Source organism: Crinia signifera, chromosome 4 (assembly GCF_055691185.1).
Source record: "Crinia signifera chromosome 4, ASM5569118v1, whole genome shotgun sequence".
Classification (NCBI taxonomy): Eukaryota; Metazoa; Chordata; class Amphibia; order Anura; family Myobatrachidae; genus Crinia; species Crinia signifera.
Genome location: NC_139220.1, coordinates 70,460,920 through 70,478,344, shown reverse-complemented (window position 1 = coordinate 70,478,344; position 17,425 = coordinate 70,460,920). Strand labels below are relative to the sequence as shown.

Sequence of the window (17,425 nt, the reverse complement as noted above, 5' to 3'; positions counted from 1 at the left end):
CAATTTTTTTTTTTAACCCCTTCAATTTTTTTTTTAACCCCTTCAATTTTTTTTTTTTAACCCCTTCAATTTTTTTTTTTTTGTATAAAGTATTTTTTTTTTCTGCACTACATACACACTACATACCCCCCGGGTTGAAATAAAGTTTGTACCCCCCCCCCCCCTACACTATACACGTGTTGAAACATTTCACTACCAGTAACACAAAAATAAAAATGGCATCCCAAATGTCATCCCAAATGTCATCCCAGTCATCCAGAAGAATGTATTCAGCGGAGGAGGCATATGCCATGCTTGCCTCTGACTCTGACACAGCCAGTGAGGCAAGCGGGGAATTTGAAGGATTCGTCTTAAGCACCTCTTCCTCCTCTGGTGATGAGGGACCCCCTCAAAGACGCCCCCGTAGAGCAGCTGAGACCCCCCCCCCAATAATTGATCTCGTATGGACCCCACCACCAGACAATTTTGAGCCCCAGGTTCCTGAGTTTTTGGCCATGCCAGGAATCCAATTTGATTCCACAGGTCTCAGAGAAATTGACTTTTTCAAATTATTTTTCTCTGATGATTTTATAAATTTAATGGTGGACCAAACTAATTTATATGCCCAGCAGTTTATTGCTCAAAACCCCATGTCATCATTTGCTAGGTGGACCCCTGTAGATGCAGTAGAGATGATGACGTTTTGGGGTCTGGTGTTTCATATGGGCATAGTAAAAAAGCCAGAAATTAGGCAATATTGGAGTACAGATGTTCTGTACAGCACCCCATTTTACCGTATGGCCATGCCCCGGGCTCGATTTGAGATGATCCTTAAATTTTTGCATTACAACGATAATGCACAGTGCCCACCCAGAGATGATCCCACCTTTGACCGGCTATTCAAAGTCAGGCCGGTCATTGATCATTTCAGTGCCAAATTTGAAGACATGTACATCCCAGATAAATTAATTTGCATAGACGAGTCCCTTATACATTTTAAAGGAAGGGTTAAATTCCGCCAGTACCTTCCCAGTAAGAGGGCAAGGTATGGCATAACAATGTATAAGCTGTGTGAAAGCACCTCAGGGTACACTCACAGGTTTAGGGTATATGAAGGGAAGGATTCAAGAATTGAACCGCCAGAATGCCCCCCCTCCCTCGTAGGTGTTAGTGGAAAAATTGTCTGGGATTTAGTGCACCCCTTCCTGGATAAAGGTTATCACCTCTATGTGGATAACTTTTACACTAGCATCCCCCTGTTTAAGGCCCTTGGTTCAAGAGGTACAGCAGCTTGCGGTACTGTGCGCAAGAACCAAAGAGGCCTCCCAAAAACGCACATTGCCCAAGTAATGAGAAGGGGTGAAAGCAGGGGAATATGCACCGAAAATATGTTGTTGGTCAAATATAAGGACAAGAGGGATGTCCTTATACTGACAACAATTCACGGAGACAGTACCACCTCCGTCCCTGTACGAGGTACCAGTACCCACACCTCAAAACCTAATTGTATCCTGGATTACAATAGGTACATGGGCGGAGTGGATCTTTCAGATCAGGTACTGAAGCCGTACAGTGCCCTGCGGAAAACAAAAATCTGGTACAAGAAGCTGGCCGTGTATATCATCCAGATGGCACTGTATAACGCTTACGTGCTATTCCGTTCTACCGGCCAGAGGGGGACATTTATGCACTTTCAAGAGGAAGTCATAAAGGGCCTAATATTTGGGAACCAGCAGGCAGAGGGCCCCAGTACTTCTAGTACTGGCCCCCGTATTGTACCAGGGCAGCATTTTCCTGATGAAATCCCCTCCACTGGAAAAAAGGGCAGGACACAAAAAAGGTGCAAAGTTTGCTATAAAAAGGGAATAAGAAAGCAAACTATTTTCCAGTGTGACACTTGCCCCGACAAACCCGGCCTATGTATAAAGGAGTGTTTTAAAATATACCACACATCTATGGATTATTAGGTTCATAATTTCACCGTGCTTCGGGGGTCTTGCTAATGCCACATAGCACCCACCATTCATTCCACCAGAATCTGAGCCGCAAAATCCAAAAATCACTCCTTCCCTTCTGAGTCCTGCCATGCACCCAACTGGTATTTTTTGGTCACATATGAGGCATTGCCGTACTCGGGAGAAATTGGGGCACAGATTTTGGGGTGCTTTTTCTCCTTCATACCTTCTGAAAATGAAAAATTTTGAGCCAGAACTGCATTTTTGTGTAAAACAATGTAATTTTTCATTTTCACTGCCCACTTGTATCAAAATTGGTGAAACCCCTGGGGGTTTGAAATGTACACTATACCCCTAGATGAATTCCCTGAGGGGTGTAGTTTGCAAAATGGGGTCACTTGTGGGGGGGTTCCACTGTATTGGTGCTTTGGGGGTCTTGCTAATGCGACATAGCACCCACCATCATTCCACCAGAATTTGTGCTGCAAAATCCAAATATCACTCCTTCCCTTCTGAGTCCTGCCACTTTTTGGTCACACATGAGGCATTGCCGTACTCGGGAGAAATTGGGGCACAGATTTTGGGGTGCTTTGTCTCCTTCATACCTTCTGAAAATGAAAAATTTTGAGCCAGAACTGCATTTTTGTGTAAAAAAATGTAATTTTTCATTTTCAATGCCCACTTGTATCAAAATTGGTAATAACCCCTGGGGGTTTGAAATGTACACTATACCCCTAGATGAATTCCCTGAGGGGTGTACTTTGCAAAATGGGGTGACTTGTGGGGGGGTTCCACTGTATTGGTGCAACATAGCACCCACCATTCATTCCACCAAAATCTGTGCTGCAAAATCCCAAAATCACTCCTTCCCTTCTGAGTCCTGCCATGCACCCAACTGGTATTTTTTGGTCACATGTGAGGCATTGCCGTACTCGGGAGAAATTGGGGCACAGATTTTGGGGTGCTTTTTCTCCTTCATACCTTCTGAAAATGAAAAATTTTGAGCCAGAACTGCATTTTTGTGTAAAAAAATGTAATTTTTCATTTTCACTGCCCACTTGTATCAAAATTGGTGAAACCCCTGGGGGTTTGAAATGTACACTATACCCCTAGATGAATTCCCTGAGGGGTGTAGTTTGCAAAATGGGGTCACTTGTGGGGGGGTTCCACTGTATTGGTGCTTGGGGGGTCTTGCTAATGCGACATAGCACCCACCAAAATTCCACCAGAATCTGAGCTGCAAAATCCAAAAATCACTCCTTCCCTTCTGAGTCCTGCCATGCACCCAACTGGTATTTTTTGGTCACATGTGAGGCATTGCCGTACTCGGGAGAAATTGGGGCACAGATTTTGGGGTGCTTTTTCTCCTTCATACCTTCTGAAAATGAAAAATTTTGAGCCAGAACTGCATTTTTGTGTAAAAAAATGTAATTTTTCATTTTCACTGCCCACTTGTATCAAAATTGGTGAAACCCCTGGGGGTTTGAAATGTACACTATACCCCTAGATGAATTCCCTGAGGGGTGTAGTTTGCAAAATGGGGTCACTTGTGGGGGGGTTCCACTGTATTGGTGCTTGGGGGGTCTTGCTAATGCGACATAGCACCCACCAAAATTCCACCAGAATCTGAGCTGCAAAATCCAAAAATCACTCCTTCCCTTCTGAGTCCTGCCATGCACCCAACTGGTATTTTTTGGTCACATGTGAGGCATTGCCGTACTCGGGAGAAATTGGGGCACAGATTTTGGGGTGCTTTTTCTCCTTCATACCTTCTGAAAATGAAAAATTTTGAGCCAGAACTGCATTTTTGTGTAAAAAAATGTAATTTTTCATTTTCACTGCCCACTTGTATCAAAATTGGTGAAACCCCTGGGGGTTTGAAATGTACACTATACCCCTAGATGAATTCCCTGAGGGGTGTAGTTTGCAAAATGGGGTCACTTGTGGGGGGGTTCCACTGTATTGGTGCTTGGGGGGTCTTGCTAATGCGACATAGCACCCACCAAAATTCCACCAGAATCTGAGCTGCAAAATCCAAAAATCACTCCTTCCCTTCTGAGTCCTGCCATGCACCCAACTGGTATTTTTTGGTCACATGTGAGCATTGCCGTACTCGGGAGAAATTGGGGCACAGATTTTGGGGTGCTTTGTCTCCTTCATACCTTCTGAAAATTAAAAATTTTGAGCCAGAACTGCATTTTTGTGTAAAAAAAAATGTAATTTTTTATTTTCACTGCCCAGTTGTATCAAAATTGGTGAAACCCCTGGGGGTTTGAAATGTACACTATACCCCTAGATGAATTCCCTGAGGGGTGTAGTTTGCAAAATGGGGTCACTTGTGGGGGGGTTCCACTGTATTGGTGCTTGGGGGGTCTTGCTAATGCGACATAGCACCCACCAAAATTCCACCAGAATCTGAGCTGCAAAATCCAAAAATCACTCCTTCCCTTCTGAGTCCTGCCATGCACCCAACTGGTATTTTTTGGTCACATGTGAGGCATTGCCGTACTCGGGAGAAATTGGGGCACAGATTTTGGGGTGCTTTTTCTCCTTCATACCTTCTGAAAATGAAAAATTTTGAGCCAGAACTGCATTTTTGTGTAAAAAAATGTAATTTTTCATTTTCACTGCCCACTTGTATCAAAATTGGTGAAACCCCTGGGGGTTTGAAATGTACACTATACCCCTAGATGAATTCCCTGAGGGGTGTAGTTTGCAAAATGGGGTCACTTGTGGGGGGGTTCCACTGTATTGGTGCTTGGGGGGTCTTGCTAATGTGACATAGCACCCACCAAAATTCCACCAGAATCTGAGCTGCAAAATCCAAAAATCACTCCTTCCCTTCTGAGTCCTGCCATGCACCCAAATGGTATTTTTTGGTCACATGTGAGGCATTGCCGTACTCGGGAGAAATTGGGGCACAGATTTTGGGGTGCTTTGTCTCCTTCATACCTTCTGAAAATTAAAAATTTTGAGCCAGAACTGCATTTTTGTGTAAAAAAATGTAATTTTTCATTTTCACTGCCCAGTTGTATCAAAATTGGTGAAACCCCTGGGGGTTTGAAATGTACACTATACCCCTAGATGAATTCCCTGAGGGGTGTAGTTTGCAAAATGGGGTCACTTGTGGGGGGGTTCCACTGTATTGGTGCTTGGGGGGTCTTGCTAATGCGACATAGCACCCACCAAAATTCCACCAGAATCTGAGCTGCAAAATCCAAAAATCACTCCTTCCCTTCTGAGTCCTGCCATGCACCCAAATGGTATTTTTTGGTCACATGTGAGGCATTGCCGTACTCGGGAGAAATTGGGGCACAGATTTTGGGGTGCTTTGTCTCCTTCATTCCTTGTGAAAATGAAAAATTTTGAGCCAGAACTGCATTTTTGTGTAAAAAAATTTAATTTTTCATTTTCACTGCCCAGTTGTACCACAATTGGTGAAACCCCTGGGGGTTTGAAATGTACACTATACCCCTAGATGAATTCCCTGAGGGGTGTAGTTTGCAAAATGGGGTCACTTGTGGGGGGGTTCCTAAATTTTAGCATCTTATGGTGCCTAGAAACCTACATGGTGCCTAAAAAATAATCTCATAAAAAGGAGGCTCCAAAATCAAGTAGGTGCTCCTTCTATTATGAAGCCTGTAGTTTGGTCAACGTGCACACTAGGGCCACATATAGGATATTTATGAAAACAAAAGAATTGGGGGAATCAATTTTTAGTCACATTTCTCTAGTAAAATTGTGTTCCTTAGAAAAATGTATTAAAATTGCAAATCTGCAAAAAAAAATGAAATTTTGAAATTTCACCTACACTTTGTTTTAATTCCTGTGAAACACCTAAAGGGTTAACAAACTTCAAAAATGCTGTTTTGAATACTGTGAGGGGTGCAGTTTTTGAAATGGTATCATTTATGGGGGTGTCTCACATACAAGTCCCTCAAAGTCACATCAGAACTGAACTGGTCCCTAAAAAAATCAGTGTTTGAAATTTTCTTGAAAATTTGAGAATTTGCTATTCATATTGTAAGCCTCCTAGTGTCCAAAAAAATTAAAAGGAAGTTGAAATAATGATGGAAACATAAAGTAGACATATGGTCTATGTTAGTTATTAACTATTTTGAGTGGTATGATTATTTGTCTCACAAGCAGAAAATTTAACATTTTGCAAATTGCTAAATTTTCAATTTTTTTACGACATTTTGGTATTTTTCACAAAAAAACACAGACTGTATCGACCCAAATTTACCACTAATTTGAAGTACAATGTGTCACGAAAAAACAATCTCAAAATCACTGGGATAAGTAAAAGCAAAAAAAAGTTATCCCCACTTAAGTGAGACATGTCAGATTTGAAAAAAAGGGCTCTGTCAGGAACGCAAAAACTGGCTCTGTCAGGAAGGGGTTAAGGTAAGGCATACAATCACAAAATCGGACGCCCAGATACTACATAAGTACCAATATTTCATAATAAGATAACAAGGATTATAGAAAGCAGCAAATAATGGGTTGGACTAAGACAGAAAATGTTTAAATTCAAATTCCCCGTTTAACCCCTCGGGTACGAGGGTGTTCAACCGGTAGATCCATTTCATTTCTGTCTGGGCCAACTTCTTATCTAGATCTCTTGTACGACATCTGGGGGTAATTAATTGAATTCCCCAGAAATTTATAAGATAACATTCTTTAGACTGGTGCTGATTCTTGAAATGTTCTGATAGCGTATGAGTGGTTAGTCCCTTTCGAATATTATAAACGTGCTCAGCAAGTCTAACTTTTAGTGGACGACTAGTCCTGCCGACATAAAAGAGATGGCAGTCCAACCCATTATTTGCTGCTTTCTATTATCCTTGTTATCTTATAATCAATTATTTTTTGTGCTGCTAAAAACATCTCTTTTGTTGTGCAATATTATAAGCTGCTATACTTTTTAATGCTGCTATATATATTTTTATGAATTTTTTAAAATGATGTTTTTAGCCATTCTCTGACCATCTCTTCATGTTTTATGAAATGACACTATTTAGGAATTGCTATATATATATATATATATATATATATATATATATATATATATATATATATGGAAGAAAAAATAGAAGGAGCGCACCAATGAGTATAACAGTTTGACTTTTACTGATAAAAAGTAATAAGTGTACATACATAAAGGTAAAGAATAATCAGCATATCCACCGTGTCATATTGCGCAAGCCACGTCTGGACAAGGGCAGCAGAGTCAACAGCACTGGCGGGGTGGTCACACTGGATCCCACAGATGGAAGTCAGCCAGGCGGAGGAACGGTATCAAGCGTGTCAAACAAGAAGATCAGAATCGGACGGAACAGCTGATGGAGCAGTAGACTCGTCGGGAAACCACGCCCCAACGCGTTTCGTCACTACGGACTTCGTCAGACTCTGCTGCCCTTGTCCAGACGTGGCTTGCGCAATATGACACGGTGGATATGCTGATTATTCTTTACCTTTATGTATGTACTCTTATTACTTTTTATCAGTAAAAGTCAAACTGTTATACTCATTGGTGCGCTCCTTCTATTTTTTCTTCCATGTCCTTTACTCTGTGAGGTACAAGCTAACCTCCTTTGAAGTTGAGCTGCCCATATCACCTCTCCGTGGACGGAACCCATTGAAAAGATTTTGGGGACTTTGCGCAGATTGGTATATTGTCTGTATATATATATATATATATATATACATATTTTTATTTTAAAGTTCCTTGTTTTATGTTAAATTATTCGTTATTCCACCTGTTGTCTTATATGCTCTGACACTTTCATGCCGCGCTGGAGCGTACGTTGGAAAGCACCGGCTATCAGTGGTGGACCGCACGGCCATGTTTGGCAGAGGGAAAGGTGGAAGTGCCTTTCTCCCAATGTCTTTTAAGCCACAGCGCGTTTGGAACGCACCAGCTAACTAGAGGTGGAACGCACGGCCATTTTAAATACGCCGAAAGGCGGAAATACGTTTAGTTGTTTGTTCCTAATTGGACACCATATATAAGGAACTTTCAGCATAACATTAGACACGCTGCTGAGGAAGGACCTTCTGGTCCGAAATGCATTTGGCATGTCTTGCTTTTTAATCAATCGCTGCAAACGGACTTGACTGTTGGTATCCCTGGGCTCCAGCTCCTCCCAGTATCCGGACCTGGTGTGAGTCTGTACCCTGTAACTACCTGTTGGACCGCAGTTTTGCCTCGAGCGATTTTTATCTATATGCTTGCATTAAGCATTTAAATTGTAAGTGCACTTCTTTATTAAATTCATTTGTTTAAAAGTTATGCACTATATTTTCCTTTATTGTGTCATTTCATTTTATATGCCAATATTGAGGACGTGACTATTGGAGGATTCTACCAGCAATAATCCTACCTTTCATGGAAACCTTCATTTGGTGACATTAATTCTTTGTGATTTTTTCACATGGGCTGAGCTTTTTTGAGAACACCACAAGCGCTAATTCTGCAGTTTCACTTTTTCTTGCTATATGTTTTATGTAAGGTGATTATTGAATGTCACCCTAACTGTAGATAAGCTGCATGTGTGTTGTGCGCACCTGTTCACAAAATATTTCTTACTGTACAGTAAATTAGACCAGATGATACAGAGGATGTCAGGAGGAAAGTCGGTGAGACTTCCTCAGGATAAGAGGGGAAGGGGCTCTTACTATTTCCCCAGACAAAATTTCAGGCAGGCCAGATCCTATAGGCCTGGTAGGCCATTTCGGGAGAGATATACCTCAGGGATTTCCAGGGCATTCTTCCGACAGACTGTTAAAAGAGGCGATAAAAAACAGTGACAAACCATGTCCCGTGGAGAGTATCCAGGTGGCCGGAAGATTGCTGCAGAATGCTCATGTGTGGAAGCAAACGATTCGAGACACTTGGGTGCTAGAGGTAGTGTCCACGGGGTATCGGTTAGAGTTCCTTTCGAAACCCAGACGGGAAAATTTTTTAGTTTCACAGCTCCCAGTTCCAGGTATGGAGCGGGAGGCTCTGGTCTCAAGCATAAAGGACCTGATAGAATCAGGAGCAGTAGAGACTGTTCCAGAGGCAGAGGAAGGCCTAGGGTTCTACTCTCACCTATTTGTAGTAACAAAAAGTTCTGGAGGACTCAGAACAATTTTAGATTTAAGGGACTTAAATGCCAGAATTTGGAAACGGAAGTTTCACATGGAGACAACCAGGTCTATCTTAATGGGACTAAGGAGAAACGACTACCTCGTCTCAATAGATCTAAAGGACGCTTATTTTCATGTCCCTATATGTACATAAGACAGAAAATTTCTCAGGTTCTGCATCAAAAGAAACCATTTTCAGTTTACCTGCCTTCCCTTTGGCCTTACGTCCTCACCGAGGGTATTTAAAAAAAGTGCTAGTGGTCATTATAGAATGTCTGAGAAAAAAGAATATCGCGGTATGGGCCTATCTGGACGATTTACTCATCTCAGCAAGATCAGAGGCAGAAGCTGTTCGAGACGCAGAAACAGTCATCCAGTTTTTACAGGATCACGGGTGGTTGATCAACTGGAGCAAAAGTCATCTGTCCCCTACGCAAACTATTCAGTATTTGGGCGTCGTCATAAACACGGCAAAATTCGAAATTACTTTGACCAGTCAGAGGTGCAACAAGATTCAAGATCTTATTACTGTTATTCAAGAGAATCAGAAGGTTCCGTTGAGGCTAGCAATAAGTCTTCTAGGGATGATGGAGTCAACAGTGGATGTGGTTCCCTGGGCCAGATGGCATATGAGGACATTACAATGGTATCTTCTCCGATATACCAAAAGTCAGGTCTCACTAGGCCGATAGATTATGTTACCTCGGCCAGTGATCCAATCCCTACGTTGGTGGCAAAGCAGATACCTAGCATCCAGAACGATGTCTCTATCAAGTCCGCAGTACATGGTGTTAACAACGGATGCAAGCGCCACAGGGTGGGGAGCACATTGTTTAGGCAAAACTACCCAAGGTATTTGGTCCATTCAATAGTCAGATCTGTCGTCAAATCACAGAGAACTCCGAGCAGTGTGTATGGCCATGGAAGCTTTCGGTGTGGATATAGTGGGGTCTCATCTGCGAGTTTTCTCAGACAATGTAGCCACAGTCGTGTATATCAACAAGCAAGGAGGGACAAGGAGCCTCCTACTGTTGGAAGAAATTCGGTCTATCATGGTCTGGGCAGAAAAACATCTGTTGTCAGTCTCCGCACTGCACATGCCCCGAGAAGAGAACCAGTTGGCGGACTTCCTGAGTCGAAATCAAGTATTGCCGGGGGAATGGGAACTAGACTAGTTTTCCAGCAAATAGTTCGCCGATTCGGACAACCTCAGATAGATCTCATGGCGACTCCAGAAAATTCGTAAACTCCTCGGTTCTTTTCCAGATTCTCCGGCGCGAGGGTCCGAAGGTGTGGACGCTCTGTCTCAGAGGTGGGAGTTCACTCTCGTGTACATATTTCCACCATTCCCACTCATTCACAAAGTCTTGTGGAAAATCAGGTTGGAGCGAGTTCAGGCAATAGCCATTCTTCCATATTGGCCCAGGAGGTCCTGGTTCCCAATGGTAGAAAGCATGGCAGTGGCAGAGCCATGGTTTCTTCCAATATCGCATGATCTACTGAGACAGGGGCCAGTAGTCTGTCAAGACCCACAGAAATTACGTTTAGCGGCGTGGAGTTTGAGAGGAAGCAGTTAATGGACAGGGGTTTGCCTCCGGTTGTAATAGACATACTTCTGCAGGCAAGAAAGAAGGTGTCTTCAAACATATATTACAGAATCTGGAGGATCTTTGCGGGATGGTCAAAGGATAAGTTCCAATTTCCTAATGCAAACATGTCGCAAATTCTGCAGTTCGTCTGTGAAGGGTTCAACAAAGGGCTCTCAATAGCGACTCTGAATACAAATTTCTGCACTCAGCGCGCTGCTGGATAGAAAATTGGCTGAGCACGCTCTAATAAAAATATTTTGTTAAGCAATAAAGAGAATCCGACCAAAAGTCAGACCGGTAGTCCCTCAATGGGACCTCAACTTAGTATTAAATGGTCTCATGTTAGCTCCATTTGAACCGTGTGGAAGGTCCAAGCTGAAATTTCTCACATGGAAAGTGGTATTCCTGGTGGCTATCACTTCAGCGAGGCGAGTGGGAGAGCTACATGCTTTGTTATGCTCCGAACCCTATCTCAAGTTATTTCCGGACAAAGTAGTCCTTAGAACCAAACCTTCATTTTTGCTGAAGGTTGTTCCAAACCTTCATTTTTGCTGAAGGTTGTTTCTTCTTTTCATATGAGTCAAGATATTGTTTTACCTTGCTTTTTCCCAAATCCAACCAGTAGAAGAGAAGAGGATCTTCATACATTGGATATGGTTAGGACAATAAGAGTTTATTTGGATCGAACGGCTGGCTTCAGGAAAACAAAGTCATTGTTTATGATTCCGCAAGGGGCAAAGAAAGGATTCGCTCCTTCGAAACAAACTATCTCTAGGTGGCTCAAAGAAGTAATTTGTTTCACGTATAGGAAAGTTGGCTTTTGCAAGTTCCAGAAGGTATAAAGGCACACTCGGCTAGAGCAATGGCAACTTCCTGGGCAAGAGAGGCTAACGTCTCGGTCAAAGACATATGCCAGGCTGCGATGTGGTCGTCCATACATACCTTTGCTAAGCATTATGCATTGGATGTATCTGAAGAATCTTTTGGGAGCAAAGTTCTACATCAGGCCTTGATCTAAGGTATTGTAGCCCACCCTACTGCTTTGGTATATCCCATTGTCGGGCTACCATGAAGTAAGAAGAAGAAAGCAACGGATTATACTTACGATAATTCCTTTTCTTCGGAATACTTCATGGCAGCCTATATTATTACCCTCCCATGTTTGTGTTTTTCCCTAGGATCGGTGGCGGAGACATGTCAAAAGACTAAGGCATGGGGGAATGTGCTGGCTGATATACAGGTGGGAGAAGGGGAGTGTCCTAGGGAAAAACTACCTGTCTGAATGAGGGGAGAGAGGGATGAACCCATTGTCGGGCTGCCATGAAGTATTCCGAAGAAAAGGAATTATCCTAAGTATAATCCGTTGCTTTTTCTGCTAGACAGGAATCTAGGACGAGAGGGCAGATTTTAGATTAGAAGAAAAAATACTTTGTTCATCTAGAAAAGGGCTGGGCCCTCCAGATGTTAGTGAACTACACATCCCAGGATGCTTTGCATTAGTTTTGCTATGTGGCCATGCTGAAACTGATGCAAGGCATGCTGGGATGTGTAGTTCATCAACACCTGGAGGGCCGGTGTTGCCCAGCCCTGATCTAGAGGAAAAAATTCTTTACAGTCAGAACAGTCAAACTTTAGAACTCTCTTCCTGAAGAAGTGGTGTCAGCAGACACTATAAATACGTTTAAAATAAGGTTGGATAAACATTTATTGGTTAAAAACATCCACGGATAAGAATAAGTAACAATCTGTCTTTAAAATATCAGAACATACTATACAACAAGGGATTAGCTACTATAAACATACAGTAGGTTGAACTAGATGGTCTTTATTCAGCCTCACCTACTATGTAACTATGTAATAAAGGGGTCCCCACCTCCAGGACTTACCTGACCAGGCTGAAGTCTGGTGCTGTCCCCAGTGACCCTGGGCTGTGGTCACCGGGCTGATGTACTGGTGTAAAAAAAAAGAATAAACTATTGTTTAATATTGCGGAACTATGAGTCCCAGCAAGCCTCCCCCGCATGCTGGGACTTGGAGAACCACAAATCCCAGCATACGGGGCATTAAAGGGCCCGCTGGCACTTGTAGTTCCACAGTATTAAAAATAGTCAAATAAACACACTATAAATAAAACTTTCATACATCCAAAGCCCTTTCATACTGTTACTTACCTATCTTGAGCCCGTAGGTAGGTCCGGGGGTCCAGGGTCTGGGGCCTTGGTTCCTGGGTCCGGGGCTGCAGAGTCCAGGGCCTTGGTTCCTGGGACCGGGGCTCCAGGGCTGCAGAGTCCAGGGCTCCAGGATTCGAAGAAATCCATAGGGGTACCTGTGGAAGAAAATCCGGTACTGCTTTCCTAGCACGGCGCCCACGATCTAGATTGTATGTGTGGGGCTGATATCTCAAGCATCTCAAGCATCTTATGTGTTTGTGCGGCATAAGATGCATGAGATGATGAAATCAACGTGATCGACGAGATTTTTACATTGGAATCAATGTAAAAAGCCCCCAAAACACCAATTTTAATTGCTAACCCCCCTCATGGGTGAAATGCCCCCCCATTGTTAACGCCACCCCACTATTGACACCAACCCGAAGCGTGGTGAGCTCATCGAGCCCGTGAGGGGCGGCGGTACGCGTCCTCCGACCTTTTCATACCCCCACTATCCACATCGGCGTGGAGTTGATTTTATATAGTGTGGCGAGTGCACGCGGAATACATGTAAAGTAGTCCGCATCCCCTCTCGGTGGCTCGCTGCGCTTGCCACACTATATAAAATCAACTCCACGCCGACGTTGATAGTGGGGGGTATGAAAAGGTCGGAGGACGCGTACCGCCGCCCCTCGCGGGCTCGCTGCGCTCGCCACGCTTCGGGTTGGCGTTGATAATGCTGGTGGCGTTAACAATGGTTATTGGGGGCTCACGATTTTTTATCTCATGGATCTCATGGATCTTGGATTAAAAAATCGGGTCCTTAAACTTAAGGCATACAATCAATGAGACGGGCGCCGTGCTAGGAAAGCAGTACCGAAAATCCAACTAACCAAGGTCCTCCGGCGACGATCACGTCCTCTTTGTTCTGACGTACTGTAGTCCTGGTTTTCTTAAAAAACAAAACACCCGACTATTCGGGCCGGTACCCGCCACGGACTGAGAAGAGACGCTGATGCTTCATCTTCAGCGCCTATCCACCGAATGATTCTATTGGCCGCCTAGCGGCTAATCAGGAGCCAACTTTCTCGTCTTCGGAATGAAGAGGACGTGATCTTCTCCGGAGGTCCTTGGTGATTTGGATTTTCTTCCACAGGTACCACTATGAATTTATTCGGATCCTTGAGCCCCGGACTCTGCAGCCCTGGAGCCCCGGACCAGCCCCGGATCCAGGAACCAAGGCCCAGGACTTTGCAGACCCTGGACAATGGAGCCCAGGAACCTACCTACGCGCTCAAGATAGGTAAGTATCAGTATGAAAGGGCTTTGGATGTATTAAAGTTTTATTTATAATGTGTGTCAGTGTGTTTATTTTACTATTGTTAATACTGTGGAACTACAAGTGCCAGCGGGTCCTTTAATGCCCCGCATGATGGGACTTGTGGTTCTTGCTGGGACTCATAGTTCCACAGTATTAAACGATAGTTTATTCTTTTTTTTTTACACCAGTACATCAGCCCGGTGACCACAGCCCAGGGTCACCGGGGACAGCACCAGGCTTAAGCCTGGTCAGGTAAGTCCTGGAGGGGGGGGGGGCTTTATTTGGGGGTCCCCACTCCCCCAGGGCCCCTGGCCAGGCTGACTGGTCAGTAGGGTTAATGTTTGGGCCGCGGGACCTTATATAATAAGTGTCCCTGGCTGTGACATTACCCTGCTGACTGGTTGGGCCTGGTTCTTAAAATATGGGGGACCCCTACTCATTTTGTCCCCCATATTTTGGAAATGAGCCCCAACCCTGGAGCCTGGGGCTGGTTTTAAAAAAATCGGGGAACCCCTATTTGCGGGGTTTCCTGTTTTTTTTTTTTTTATTATTACCAGCCCCTGCTCTTTCAGTAAAATTATTTATTTATTTTTCATATTTTTTTACACATTGTATCCTGCACAGATCTGTCAAATTGGCAATACGAATTTGTATATACGGCCGCTAATAGGAATTGAAGTCCTTTGCCAAGTTGAGGGTACAATGCCATTGCCAATGCCATTGTACCCTCAACTTGGTAAAACAAACTTCTGGCAGTGTTCCCCTGTTACCCTCCTCCATGAAGAAAACACATTTGGCACTTAATTTCCAATGGTAAAAACGGCATCATCATCTGCAGGGTACACCAGCTTAAAGGTTACCATCTGACTGGGAAGCTCCACAAGGTCCTTTCGACTCCTCCAGCGGCACCATACACAGACCTCCGCTTTACCACACTAGTGAGAACAACGGACCCAAGCCCGGAATCAATCCCAAATACTTCAGTGGTGAGACTTTATGCCATAAATGTAATGCCTTTCAAATTACCTAAATAAAAAGGAGGACTTATCCATACAACACTCATTAAAAAACTGCCAGTGAGGGTTATTATATTCATGCTTTTTATTATATGTTTTAATGTCTTTACTGCCCTCATAGGAGGGAACAGAAAAATAGAAAGGTATGAGTTACATATAATGCATTTTGGAATATGGGTGGAATCATTTCCCTTAATTACCTTTATAGACTATAATGCATCAATTCTTGTCAAAGAAAATGAGTGCTTGCAGCAAGCTTACTAGAGGCGATGTTTCATTGTGCATAAAAAATTATAATAGCAAGAAAGTCATATTTCTGTATGCTAATAAATGTTTCTGGTAGCCAATAAAGTACACCTGTCTATGCAGTATGACTCAAAGGCTTCATTTTTCTTGGTAAACAAATATAGATTTTGGTGCCTTTTTAATGAGATAAACGTTTTAAAGGGACAACATGAGCCAAAGTCACATGCTGCAAAAAGGGTGTGGTCTCACAAGGATAGGGCAGGGCCACACCCTTTTTGCAGCATGTGACTTGGGAGTTGGATTTAGACCTCATGGAGCCCTAGGTATTACAGAGGATTCTGAGGAAGCTGCTAACCTTTTGAGGAGAGTCGGGGAAACGCGTTAGCCATTTCCGACCATCGGCCATCTCTATACCCTGCTGCCCAGGTCTCTACACTCCTGAAAATACTGCACTATTGGAAGCACCCACATCCAGGAGAGAACCCGAGGATGCTGACCACAGGGAAGGAAACCCTCTTTAATTATGGAGCTCCACTCACAAGTATTTAAAAACTTTTATTTTTATTTTTTCATGCTGCATGACCTGATCTGAACAATTAAGCCAAGATCTTGACTGCTTTACAAGTCCGGCAATTATCGGGATATATTAATATCCGAAAAAAGGGACATCCATTGTATTTAACATCCAATAAGTGTGGAGAAATAATACCTTGAACTGTGAGAGAGTTCTACAAAGAGATATCCCACCTATTGTTCTGCCCAGAAAAATGCTATTTTACATATTTTATTAATTATTTTTAGCTGTGAGAGAGTCCGCTATGATATACTATATTGTGTTTTAAAATCTATTTAATAACGGCTGTTACATATGGATTTATTGTTTAATTGTGTATAAAATTGTCATTATATTAATCTATTTATTTTTTTTGTTTTGAATAAATTACCATATATACTCGATAAGCCTACTTTTTCAGAACATTTTTTATGCTGAAAAAGCTCCCCTTGGCTTATACTCGAGTGAGGGTCCCACTTGAGTCAATAAGTTTTCCCAGTTTTTTGTTGTAAAATTAGGTGCCTCGGCTTATATTCGGGTCGACTTATACTCGAGTATATATGATAGTTACATTCAAAAGTGCTGCTTTCTTCTGTTCTTTTACCCTAGGTAAAATAGCGATTTGGGGCCCTCCTTAAACAATCCATAGCAGTATATGTTTGTTGCTGATTGCAATCAGCATCGATAGAGTACCTTGGTGCATACACCGTTAAATGCTGAGCTGTGAACAAATCAGCATTGTGTACAAATCTGAATCGGGCTATAGGTTTTCAGGGGCAAACGCAGGATTTTCAGAAGGGGGTTTCCAGAGGGGCGGAGCAAAGCACGGAGATGGACACTTAGGTGACCCAGTATATGCCGGGTCAGTTAAAGTATTATAGATAGACCAAATGTATATAAATAATAATAATAACAAAAATAGTCTGGACACACAGTTTAAAAAAAATTGGTGCAACTGCGCCGCATCTGAGTGAGTCGGAGCTGTTCAGCAGTGGCATTTGGGGTGCGGATGTGGGCGGACTTGGGGGCAGCAGAATCACAGAGGTCCTTCTAAGCGTTGTTCCGCTCTCCGACTCCAGGGCCTGCCACATGACGTGGCTCAGCAAAAGGATGATACTTAGAGTAGGTATTCCCTGGGTGCTGGGAGGAACTGGGTCAGAGAGGCCACCTCCCGCGGGAGTACCACCCCACTCCCCACATTCCCATCCCAGCCACCACCAGCAGCAGCAGGTGCCAGTGCCATGTCTCCAGCCCAGCAGTCCCAGACCTGGTTCCCCACCCATGTCCAGGTCACTGTGTTTCAAGGTGGAAGGTGGGTGGCTGGTTGCTCTGTGTCTACTGCCTCCCTGCATGCTGCTGGGGCTGAGATCCGACTCTGGAAGTCAGCATGTAACCCCTGGCAGAGCATGTACTGTTACTCCATGACAACAAGCATGTTAACCCCTGGCAAAGCATGTAACCCATGGCAGAGCATGTAAATCC

At 43.5% G+C, this 17,425-nt stretch overlaps 1 long non-coding RNA gene across 1 annotated transcript in view; it reads left to right on the top strand.

The window, feature by feature from the left end:
- LOC146072342 (uncharacterized) overlaps positions 1-15,481 on the top strand; it is a 76,873-nt gene extending 61,392 nt beyond the window's left edge. Inside the window, exon 7 of the long non-coding RNA XR_014473073.1 lies at positions 14,967-15,481. This is a non-coding gene — a long non-coding RNA (uncharacterized LOC146072342). The remainder of the gene's footprint in view (positions 1-14,966) is intronic.
- Positions 15,482-17,425: the final 1,944 nt, after the last annotated feature.